Raw genomic sequence first — 10,213 nt, 5'->3', positions numbered from 1 at the left:
GCGCGCTGCGCCCCAGCGGGTCCCGGGAGCCGCCGCAGCCCGGGGCGGGGAGGGGCGCGGGAGGCGCGGCCCGGGCGGGCGCGCGAGAGGAAGGTGCCTTCGGGAACACGCGCAAGGGCGGGGATTCGCGCTGCCAATGAGGCCCGGGTGTGGGCCGCGCGAGGCGGGGGGACGGGCCAGAACGCAGCCTTCGCTGTGGCAGCTGCGGGAGCATTGGCCGCGTCGGGAGCCGGAGGAGAGGCAACCGCGGACCGCCGAGCTGGCCGCGCCCCGAGGCCCGGCCCTGGGGTAGGGAACCGCGCCGAGGAGCTGGAAACTTTCCCGGCAGGTAACTCCCGCCGCCCTGGCGCCGCCGCCGGACTCCATGCGTCCCGGGCACCGCCAGCTGCTGCGGTGCTGAGGGGAGAAGAGGGTCCCGCGGAGGAGGAGAGGGAGATGGGGAGAGTTGAAAAGCATGTGGGAAAGTTTCTGGAGCCTCTCTTCCCCACCCCCTCTCTGGCTGGGCACACCCGGGAGCTTTCCGGGGATAGGCTTGGACATGTTGGGCGCCCCGGGCCTTGGTCCTGCCGGCTCGGGAAAGTCGGCGCCTTCCCTTCGCGGTCCCCTCCGTGCCGGACCGAGTAGTCCCCAGCAGGACTGAGGTGCGGGGGCAAGCGGGAACGCGCGGCAGCACGCTAGTTTCGGGACCACCCCCGCCCGGCGCGCCTCCTCGCCCCCTTTCCCGCCTCCTCTGTAGCCCGCGGGCTTGGCAAGGGCTTGGGCTGCGCCTGGTACCTGGGGCAGGGGAGGCGGAGGAGAAGCGCGCCTGGCACCTCGGGGTCCAGGGCGCCCCCCGGAGTGTAGGGGAGCGCGAGTCGCGAAGTTGCCGGGTGAACTTAAGCCGGAGAGCGGAGTGTGTGTGTGTGTGTGTGTGGGGGGGGGTGCTGTGGTATTGCCCCAGTCTGGGCTAAAAGTCCATTGCTTCCTTTCCAAAACACCGCGATTAGCATATCTACGTTCTTTTTTGTGTGTGTGTGGGGGGGGGGGGGGAGGGTAAGATTAGACATTGAGGGGGAGCTGAAAAAGACGATGATTGTATCAGGATTGTGAATCCCCCGGTTCTTGGATAGTGGAGAGTGGTCACTTTTGGGGGGACTTACGGCAAGGCTCGCGTCTTACTGGAAGACTTTGGGGGTGCGGGCGCTCAGCGCTGGGAGTTTGGGGGGCTCCCCGCTTTGGCGCGGCAGCTTTCCGGAACGGCTGGCGAGGAAGGAAGCCCTCGGCATTGTGTGGCGTATTTGCAGACAGAAAGGTCTAAGGATCGGCAGTCTCAAAACTTACTTGACTTATTGTGTAAGGCTCGGGGAAGAAATGCGGCGGTGCCCGGGTAGAAATACCGCGCCGTGGCCAGGAGTTGAGAGGACGCTGGGCTCGGCCACAGTCTTCCCCTCCAGCCCACTCTTGACAGCCCTAGATCATTGTGCCTCCGGTGACTCGTAACGGTCGCGCTGTCCCCGCTAGAGTCAACTAGGGGAGGTGGAAGGGCACCTTCATCTTGAACTTGACCCTAGGAGCAGCGCCGTCTGGGCAGGTTGCAAGGTAAAGGCAAGCTGAATGTAACCGTGGATGGGCCTCGAACTCTGGCACGGAAAGGAAGTGCCTTGTTCAGAATCTTTGAGAAAGGGTTTAGGACTGCTGAGTTCACTAACTCTGGAAATACCAGACCACCAGACTACAGAAGTTGATGTGTTTGGAGGGGGTGGGGATGGGAGAGGAAAGGGGAAACCTGGTTAGTTGGTACAGAAAGTTAGTATTTCTCTGTAGTGAAAATGAGGGGAGTCTGCATCTCTGCTTTCACCAGATCCGTTACTCTGGCTGTTTGTTTGTTTGTTTGTTTGTTTTTTCCTTCCTGGGTCATCTTTATTCCTGCCAGGCTGGCACTCCCGGATGGGGGAGGGGAAGGAGAAGCAGCAGTTGTGAAGCTCCACTGGCCAGCTTGGAGGTATTTTAGATCTGCTACTAGGAAGATTTCTGGATTTTAACAGCTGCTTCTTGATTGCTGGGAATGAGAGAATTTATGAGTGACTGAGAGATGGTCATTATAGTAGTAGTCTGAATGTTTTACTCATCTAATCTACTTAAGGATCTCAGGAGGGACCTTCCTGAGACAATGCCAGCTTCTGCAGAGTTTGTCAGCCAGAATGTTTGGTGGGTGTTAGTCAGAACTCATGGTAAATATATCCTGGTGGTACTGAGATGAAAAGTATGCAGCAGTAAAGGAAATGTGGTATCTGACATCCTTCAGGACTTCCTCCTAGCCTTGCTCCTGTTACCTGCCAAGTGAACTTGGTCCAGGCTTCCGGAATGTTGTGATTTGACAATAAGGGATGGGAAATAGTGTCATCCATTTTAGTGGGGCAGGAAAGTCCAGAAATAAATGTAAGGTTACTTTTTCATGACCCTGGCTTTCAGCTGTGATGCCACAAAGTTAACTTTTGCTGGGACTTGGAAGCACTGTTTTTCCTGCTTTCCTGGTTTAACCACCAGAACGCCCAAATCATCATAATTTATGTCCATCGTGGAACTAAAGCATAACTGATTCATAGTCAGCCCTTTTCTGCTTCCCATAAGAGCCTGTAGAAAAAAGAACATTTTGTCTCTTTCACCACACTCAATTTATTTGGTGCCATAGTGGGTTTTTGATACTGGGTGATTGAGGGCACAATTTTAAAGACAATGAAATTGTCTCCATTAAATTGTCCTTTTTTAGGCAACAGCCCCTTCAGAGTTGCTGATTAATTCTTTATCTCCCAGGGAACATTAAAACCAGTATCTCTGGCCTGGTATAACTATAATCCATATTATAATTTTTTTTTTTTAAGTTTATTTATTTTTGAGACAGAGAGAGATAGAGCATGAACGGGGAGGGTCAGAGAGAGAGGGAGACACAGAATCGGAAGCAGGCTCCAGGCTCTGAGCCATCAGCCCAGAGCCTGACGCGGGGCTCGAACTCACCGACCGCGAGATCATGACCTGAGCCGAAGTCGGACGCTTAACCAACTGAGCCACCCAGGCGCCCCTATAATCCATATTATAATGATGCCTGTCAGCTTAGCTGGAGGTTATAATGTTATGTCAATGTTTCTTCTAGCCATTTCTAACCCAAGTGTAAAGGTTTTGTCTAGGTTGGGGTGAAAGTTGTCTGTGAGCCTCACAGTAAGAGAAATGGCTTTATTTTTATCTTTCTGATGGAAAGTTTAGTTTAACTTGTTATAGGCGTAAAGTTTACAAAGACAAAATGAAGCAGAGGATGTGTGTGTGTGTGTGTGTGTGTGTGTGTGTGTGTGTGTGTTGCTGGGGAGAGATTTTGTTAAAAAAATATTTAAGCTTATTTATTTTGAGAAAGAGAGGAGCAGAGAGAGAGGAGAGAGAATCCTAAGCAGGCTCCGCACTGTCAGTCGGAACCTGATGCAGGGCTTGAACTCATGAACTGGGAGACCATGACTGAGCTGCTATCAAGAGTTGGACATTTAACTGACTGAGCCACCCAGGCACCCCTGTTTGATTGTCTTTTAAATGTGTTTTTCAGTGGAGGAAAATTAGAACCTCCTCCCAACCAGTTTACAAAAGTGTTTTTGTACAAGGCTCTAACACCTTCCTGGGTCTTGATTTTCTCATCATTATCATCTCTAAAATGGGATTATCTTTCAGCCCTAAAGTTTTCCAAGAGTTTGAGAAATATAGGCATTCTGGAACCTGTGCTGTAATATTAGCACAGTGTTTTGGGATTTACAAAGGGCTTTACTTAAATAATTTTAACCCTTAATTCTCAAGTTAGGAAATTGAGGCTGAGCAAGTTAGATCAGTTTGCTAGATGTCATCTACAAACGGTGGAGTTGAACTTGAACCTAGGTTCTCGGATTCTCCCCCTCCTCTCCACCCCTTTTGTTTAGGGAGACACCTGAGAATTGGCCAAAACTTGACAAACAGACTAATTGTTAATATGTGGCAGTTTCTCACAGTATTTCATTTATAGGTTATTCTGGTTTCAGAACTCCAGGGTTAACATCTATGCTTTGATGTCAGAGATTAAAAACAGACCAGTAATAATGGTAATAAAACTTTCTCCCCAAGAGAGTTTCAGAAATTCACATACCTCAAATTAATCATTTGTTTATTTTCAACTTTTCTTTTATTAAGTAGGCTTCAGGGTCTAGTGTGATTTATAATCCAGACTAGTAACCCAGACAGCATTCTTAAGGAAGTCAATCCTCAAATCTGTATGTCTTTTTTTAAAATAAGAAATGAACGTATCATTTGCTTTTCATCTTGGTATCTCTCAGCGGAATAATATAGCCTGGATATAAATGTCCCTTTTTTGGTGTCATCGTTTTTGGGCTCTTTCTACTGATGTCTGGATAAGTCTAATTTTGCAGCTCTTTTTGTGCTACATAAATTCTTCCCTTATGCTGTTGGTTTAATGGTAAAGAAGTAAGTAAGTAGTAGGATGCAGGTGACCCGTTTTCACCGTGACTCTAAATGTTTGTGCTGTGTCTTGCTTGCCTGTTTAAGAGCACTGAGTGCAACTTGACACTCATCTGGAAGCTGGTATGGATTTTCTTTAAAAGTTTCTAAAATAAAATTATGTGCTAAGCTATAGGCTCTTTTATGTCTGAGCAGCCTGTCCATCTTTAGCTTTTTAAACTTACTCTCCGAAGACTGCCTCTTCAGAAAGTTAAGCAGTGGGGTTTAAACCTCAAAAAAGAGTGTGTACCAAGAAGTATCGATTGCCTGACTGTAAAGGCTGCCATTTCTGTGTGTGTGAGCAGAGAGAGCATTATGAACCCGTATTTGCTAGTGAAGTTGGGAGACTTTGTTATCAGTGTACTAGAAGGGGACAGGAGTAGCAAAGCAGAAGAACAGCTTCTGGTTTTTTATTATCAGGAGACTGGGTTTTGAATGATAGGGGAAGACTTTTGATAAAGAAGGCTATCAGGAAATATTATCTTGTGGAGAGTGAAAGGGGTTCTGGTTTGGCTAGGCTGCGGTATTGATGGGGTTTGCTCTTCTACAGTAGACGTTGTCTTTAAGGGCTCTGGCAGGTGTGTGTAATCAAGAAGAATATTCTGCAGAGTCCCATAGGCAAGAATGTCAAGGACTAAAAGATTGTTGTAGAAGGATGGCATGGTCCCTGGATTTTAGTACAGATATTTGCCACTACTGTGAAGGAATTCATTAGTAAAAATCTTCTGGCCACAGTTGTATGTACATGTGAACCCAGTATGTTCAGTTGTATAGCCCAGAGCCACAGTGACTCACCACCTTTCCTGCCCCACCCCAGCACACTGAGGGTTACTTACCTATCATGAACAGTGGCTTATTACCTCTGTAAGTCCAGGTGGGGGTAGGGCAGTCTCTAAGAAACACTTGGTTATATTCTTTTCATGCATACCTACTCATGCAAACAGGGTCCTTTATTACATGTGCTTTTGAAGAGATGTGAAAAAGATTTGACATACAAGGGTGCATATATCTGCACAGTTTAGAGTACAGTATATACTTGTATAATGTGCTTTTTTTCCCCCCTGTCATATCAGTAAATTCTTTGGCACTGTTTTAATGGCTATTTGGTAAATCCATTACCTACATTACCATAATTTATTTAGCCAGTCCATTTGGACGTTTAGGTGTGTTGAAAAGAAATACCTCTTAGGCATTAAGAGCCCTTTGGCTCAGATCTGATTTACTCATTAAATTATAGGGTCCAGCACACTGCCCCACATAGGGGCACCTGGCTGCTGGTAGCTTCAGAACCTCCCATCATGAAGAAACTGACTCTTTGCTCTTAGTTCCAATTTGGGAAAACCCTGGAGAGAACTCAGATTGGCCTGATGCCAGCCAAAGGAGAGTTACGGTCGGCAGTCTCCATTTAGACCCACAAGATGGGACTGTGGGGAGACAAAGTGTCCCACAAAGAAGGAGGTTATTGTTAATGGAAGAGGGAGGGAACCGGCTAAACAAAAAGAGCTAGCTGTTTAATGTAGGATATGTTTCCAAAAGTGGTATTGCTGGTCATAACAACATACCAATGTGTCAGAGGGTAAGAACATTTTTAATGCTCCTGTGATATACACTCCACAGTCTGAGACTTTTCCACATTCTGTGGAGATTTGAATTGCTGCATATACAGGCACTTGTGTAACAGGATAGTGAATTACTGCAAAAAAGTCGGGAATTGGTTATTATTATCATGTATCCCATTATACTCCCCTCTCTTTGCCATGCTTTATTCTAAATTACTTGGGGGTGAGTAACGTCAATTATTAATGTTTATTGAGTGCTTGCTTACACTGAACTAGATGTTTGAATTTAAAAAAATCTGTGGCAATGAAACAGTATAGTTTTTTCTTCCCCCATTATCCTGCATGCAGATTGTTATACCAGGGATGGCTAAACCACAGCACTCCCCATCCTGGTCTCCTTTCCTTCCTATGGTTTAAACCAACTACTGTTTAGTTGGTTTGGATTCAGAAGTTGGAGCTGGGCTCAGCTGGGTGGTTTTTCCGCCTGGGCCTAGGCTCACTCATGCCCTGGTGGTTACATGATTCTTTATGAGGGCCACTGCTATAATAATTTCCACATTACTTGGTATCATAATCTTGCTTTTGATTAATTTTCCATTGGCCATTCACTTCAAGGTAAGTTGGGTGTGTCCTTTGCCTGAGGGAGTGAATCTTGATTTAAGTCAACTTTAGTAATATACCTGTTGCCAGTGACTGGTTAATAAATACTTATGTGACACCTTTTGGGTACCACCATATTAGGAACCAAAGGTGGTCAGCAAAATAGAACAGGTTGATACTGTGAGGATCACAGAGTTCAAGGATAGATGGTGCCTAAGAACACAGTGACCTTTTTCAGCTGCTGAATTTACTAACCCTAAAACCACTGTGACTCAGAACTTCTTATGTGAGCATTATTTTTTATTATTGTTATTGTTTGAGGCAGTTATCTCCAAGTAGAGTGTGCTAGATCATCCCGTATGGAAAGGAAGAAAATATTAGAACTTTATCCAGAAAAGAAAAAGCTTTACTAATATTTAATAGATGGATTGACACTGTTTGCCATATCTGAAAGTCTCCTGTTTCTTAGGTTACATGAGGGATGAGTTGGCATTTTACAACCTGGTGGAATTGCCAGTGGTACTCTCATTCTTGCCTTTGATGTACTTTATCTGTGTAAATGGGTTTATGGATTATATTATCTATTTTTAAGTAAATCTACTCCCACAGAATGGGCAAGTGGCTTAAAAAGATTCTTGCAAAGAAAGTTTAATGATAATGATCTGAGGCTATAGGAACAAGAAAATGTCTTATTGTGAGATTAAGAAATGACTTTTAAAGTTTACTTATTTATATTTTTGAGAGAGAGGCAGATGGAGTGGTGAAGGGGCAGAGGTAGAGAGAAGGAGGGAAGAAGAAAGAGTCCCAAGCAGGCTCTGATGCTGGGCTTGAACTCATGGTGAGATCATGACCTGAGCCAAAATCAAGAGTCCAATGCTTAACTGACTGAGCCACTCAAGCGTCCTGGAAATGACTTTTAACTCAGATTAGTAAATTGGTACAAAAATTGTATATGAATTTGTATTAATAAAAATAAACTTGCAAATGCTATTTGAATCATTCTCATCCTTTAAAAAGTTTTTAATAGATGTTTTATAATGTACATACTACATACACCTGTAATTCATAAGTCTAGTGTTTTAATTATGCATAAATTACATGCAACTTATAACATGTTGGGGGTACATGGTTAAATTTTTTTTACTTTTAGGGCTGCATGATCCAAAAAGTTTTGAGACCATGTTTTCGTGCCACTTGTAGTTATGTAATCTTTGTTACTTGTAGCTGAAGGCATAACCCATTCAAGGTCAGGTGAGAGACATGGTTGTTCCCTTTTTATTCATAGCTTTCAAGATTCTCCATGATCTGGCTCATAACTTTCCTTTCCAGACCCAGTTGTCTTCTCTGTGTCTCTGCATATGACACTTCAGCTAGGGGCCCATTCCATAACTGTCATATCCTTTCTATAAATTTTGCCTCTGGGGAGGCTGTTTTCCCCCCCTCCCCCCACTACATTTTCATTGTCCTTCGAGAACTAGCTCAAGTAAATACTGCTTCCTTGTTAATATTTTTCTGATCTCCCCCTTCTGCATTTACATGGTTGCTTCTGTTTAGTCCCCAGCACATTACTTGAACAATTACAATGTTTTGTTTTTTTTCTTTTTGCCTTTTATTATTAAGTTGTTGGCCTGCTTACTTGGCCTATGGGTTATAGCTTCTTGATGGTTGGAGTCCTGTCTTGCCTGAGTCAGCTTTTTAAATTGCTTGTTTCCCTTTCTGGGGAGAAAAGGGAGGCAGGTGGAGAACCCAGTTACTGTGGGGAGCTTCTCTCTCCTCCACTTCTCAACAGGCTTAGGAGGTTGAGTGCTCCATATACATGTAAGGGATCTGAGGGTAAGGAATGCACATGGCCAAGACAGGAGGATCCAGGGTCCAAACCCAGGACATTTTTATTCCAGAGGTTTTTTGTCTGCCCTCTCATGTGTTGTGCACAGTTAAACATTGTTCTTCTTTCATGTGGAAACACTGACATGGGTAAAAATGGGGAGGTTGGTGGGCTGATGCTGTAGAAACCTCCCTGGACAATCCTAGGCAGGTGCAGTCAGTTCAAAGGAGAGTCTGCTCTCCTGTGGAGTAAAGGCAAGGCCTGGAGCATGGGTTGTGTGACAACCTAAATGCCTGTGGACAGTTAGCTGTCTGCAAGTAGCACCAAACAAAATCATGGGGGAACTCCCACGGTAGGATTTGGCCTGAGTGTCCCCTTTGAGAAGCTGGAGGTGATGGCCTCTCTGTGGTTCAGCTGAGTCAGATTGCATATGCCGTTATTCTCTCTGTGGTAAGGATAATTGAAGGTTGACAAGTTGTCGGCTTTCAAGTTGAGCCATGTTAGATATATGCTATCATGATGGAAAACAGACATCTCTCCAGGGTTTTGAGGGTCAAATGACAGAATGTGTATGAAAGGCTTTTGAACATTGTAAATTGCCTCCTAGATGCAAGGGATACATCAAATTTTATTGTTTCCTTATAGCAGTGACTTCTAGCTCAGATTTCTGTGTTAGCAATTTTTGTCTTCTTTTAAGTGTACTTCCAAAGACTTTTTAAGTGTGGAGGCTCTTAAATGGAATGGGACACGTTTTTTTCTTAAATGAACTGCAGATATTAGTTGAAAGCTTGCTTTTAAACTTTTGGCTGTGGAGTAGATAGAATTTGTGGTAAGGTGAATCTGTCTAGGGATCTAGTTGTTCAAGTACTCAAAAGATCATTGATAAGAATGGGACCACGTCTGGTGCAGAAAGATGGGAATCTGGAGGACTTTGAGGTAAATTGTTAGAAGCCCTTAGGAACTACCTGAAAGACTGTCAGAGAGTTTTGATTTCAGGTTTTGTTTTGTTTGGTTTTGGTTTGGTTTGTGTTTTGTTACTGTGAAACCACTAACTTATTTTGAGGAGTCATTGGAGAGGGTTTGAGGAGCCTTTGAAATATCTCAGGGCAAGGACACCTTGGTGGCTCAGTTGTTTAAGTGGCTGACTCTTGATTTTGGCTCATGTCACGATCTCATGGTTTATGAGATCGAGCCCCATGTTGGGCTCTGTGCTGACAGCAAGAAGCCTGGTTGGGATTCTCTCTCTCTCTCTCTCTCTCTCTCTCCCTCTCCCTCTCCCTCTCCCTCTCCCTCTCCCTCTCTCTCTTTCTCTCTCTCTTTCTGCCCCTCCCCCACCGTGCACTCTCACTCACTCTCAAAAAAATAAATAATAAAAACTTAAAAGAAAAAAAGAAATATCTCAGGGACATTTTGAAAGTGAAAAAAACTAGGTGTGGTTTGACAACTTATGAATTTGAAATCTCTTCCGTTGTAGGTTTCAAAAGGAAATAGATTTGAATAAGTAAAATTTAACTCCACTTGAGGGAAATTTCGTAGTGGCAATTTTGTATTGTAGAAAGAGTTTGATTTAGGGGCAACTTGGTGGCTCAGTAGGTTAAGTATCAGACTTTGGCTCAGGTCATAATCTCACGGTTTGTGAATTCGAGCCCTACATTGGGCTTTCTGCTGTCAGTGTAAAGCCTGCTTTGGATCCTCTGTCTCCCCCTCTCTCTGCTCCTCCCCCACT

The 10,213-nt window shown here is 44.9% G+C and overlaps 1 protein-coding gene across 1 annotated transcript in view; it reads left to right on the top strand.

Annotated features, from left to right (window-relative positions):
- Positions 1–220: 220 nt before the first annotated feature.
- Positions 221–10,213, top strand: part of TANC1 (tetratricopeptide repeat, ankyrin repeat and coiled-coil containing 1) — a 239,589-nt gene continuing 229,596 nt past the window's right edge. The window contains exon 1 of the mRNA XM_058694414.1: positions 221–328. The gene's annotated coding sequence lies outside the window, so the exon portion shown is untranslated. The remainder of the gene's footprint in view (positions 329–10,213) is intronic.

This window comes from Neofelis nebulosa, chromosome 2 (genome assembly GCF_028018385.1).
Source record: "Neofelis nebulosa isolate mNeoNeb1 chromosome 2, mNeoNeb1.pri, whole genome shotgun sequence".
Lineage (NCBI taxonomy): Eukaryota > Metazoa > Chordata > Mammalia > Carnivora > Felidae > Neofelis > Neofelis nebulosa.
Note: the sequence above shows the minus strand (reverse complement) of the source record. Positions and strands in the feature narration are given on the sequence as shown.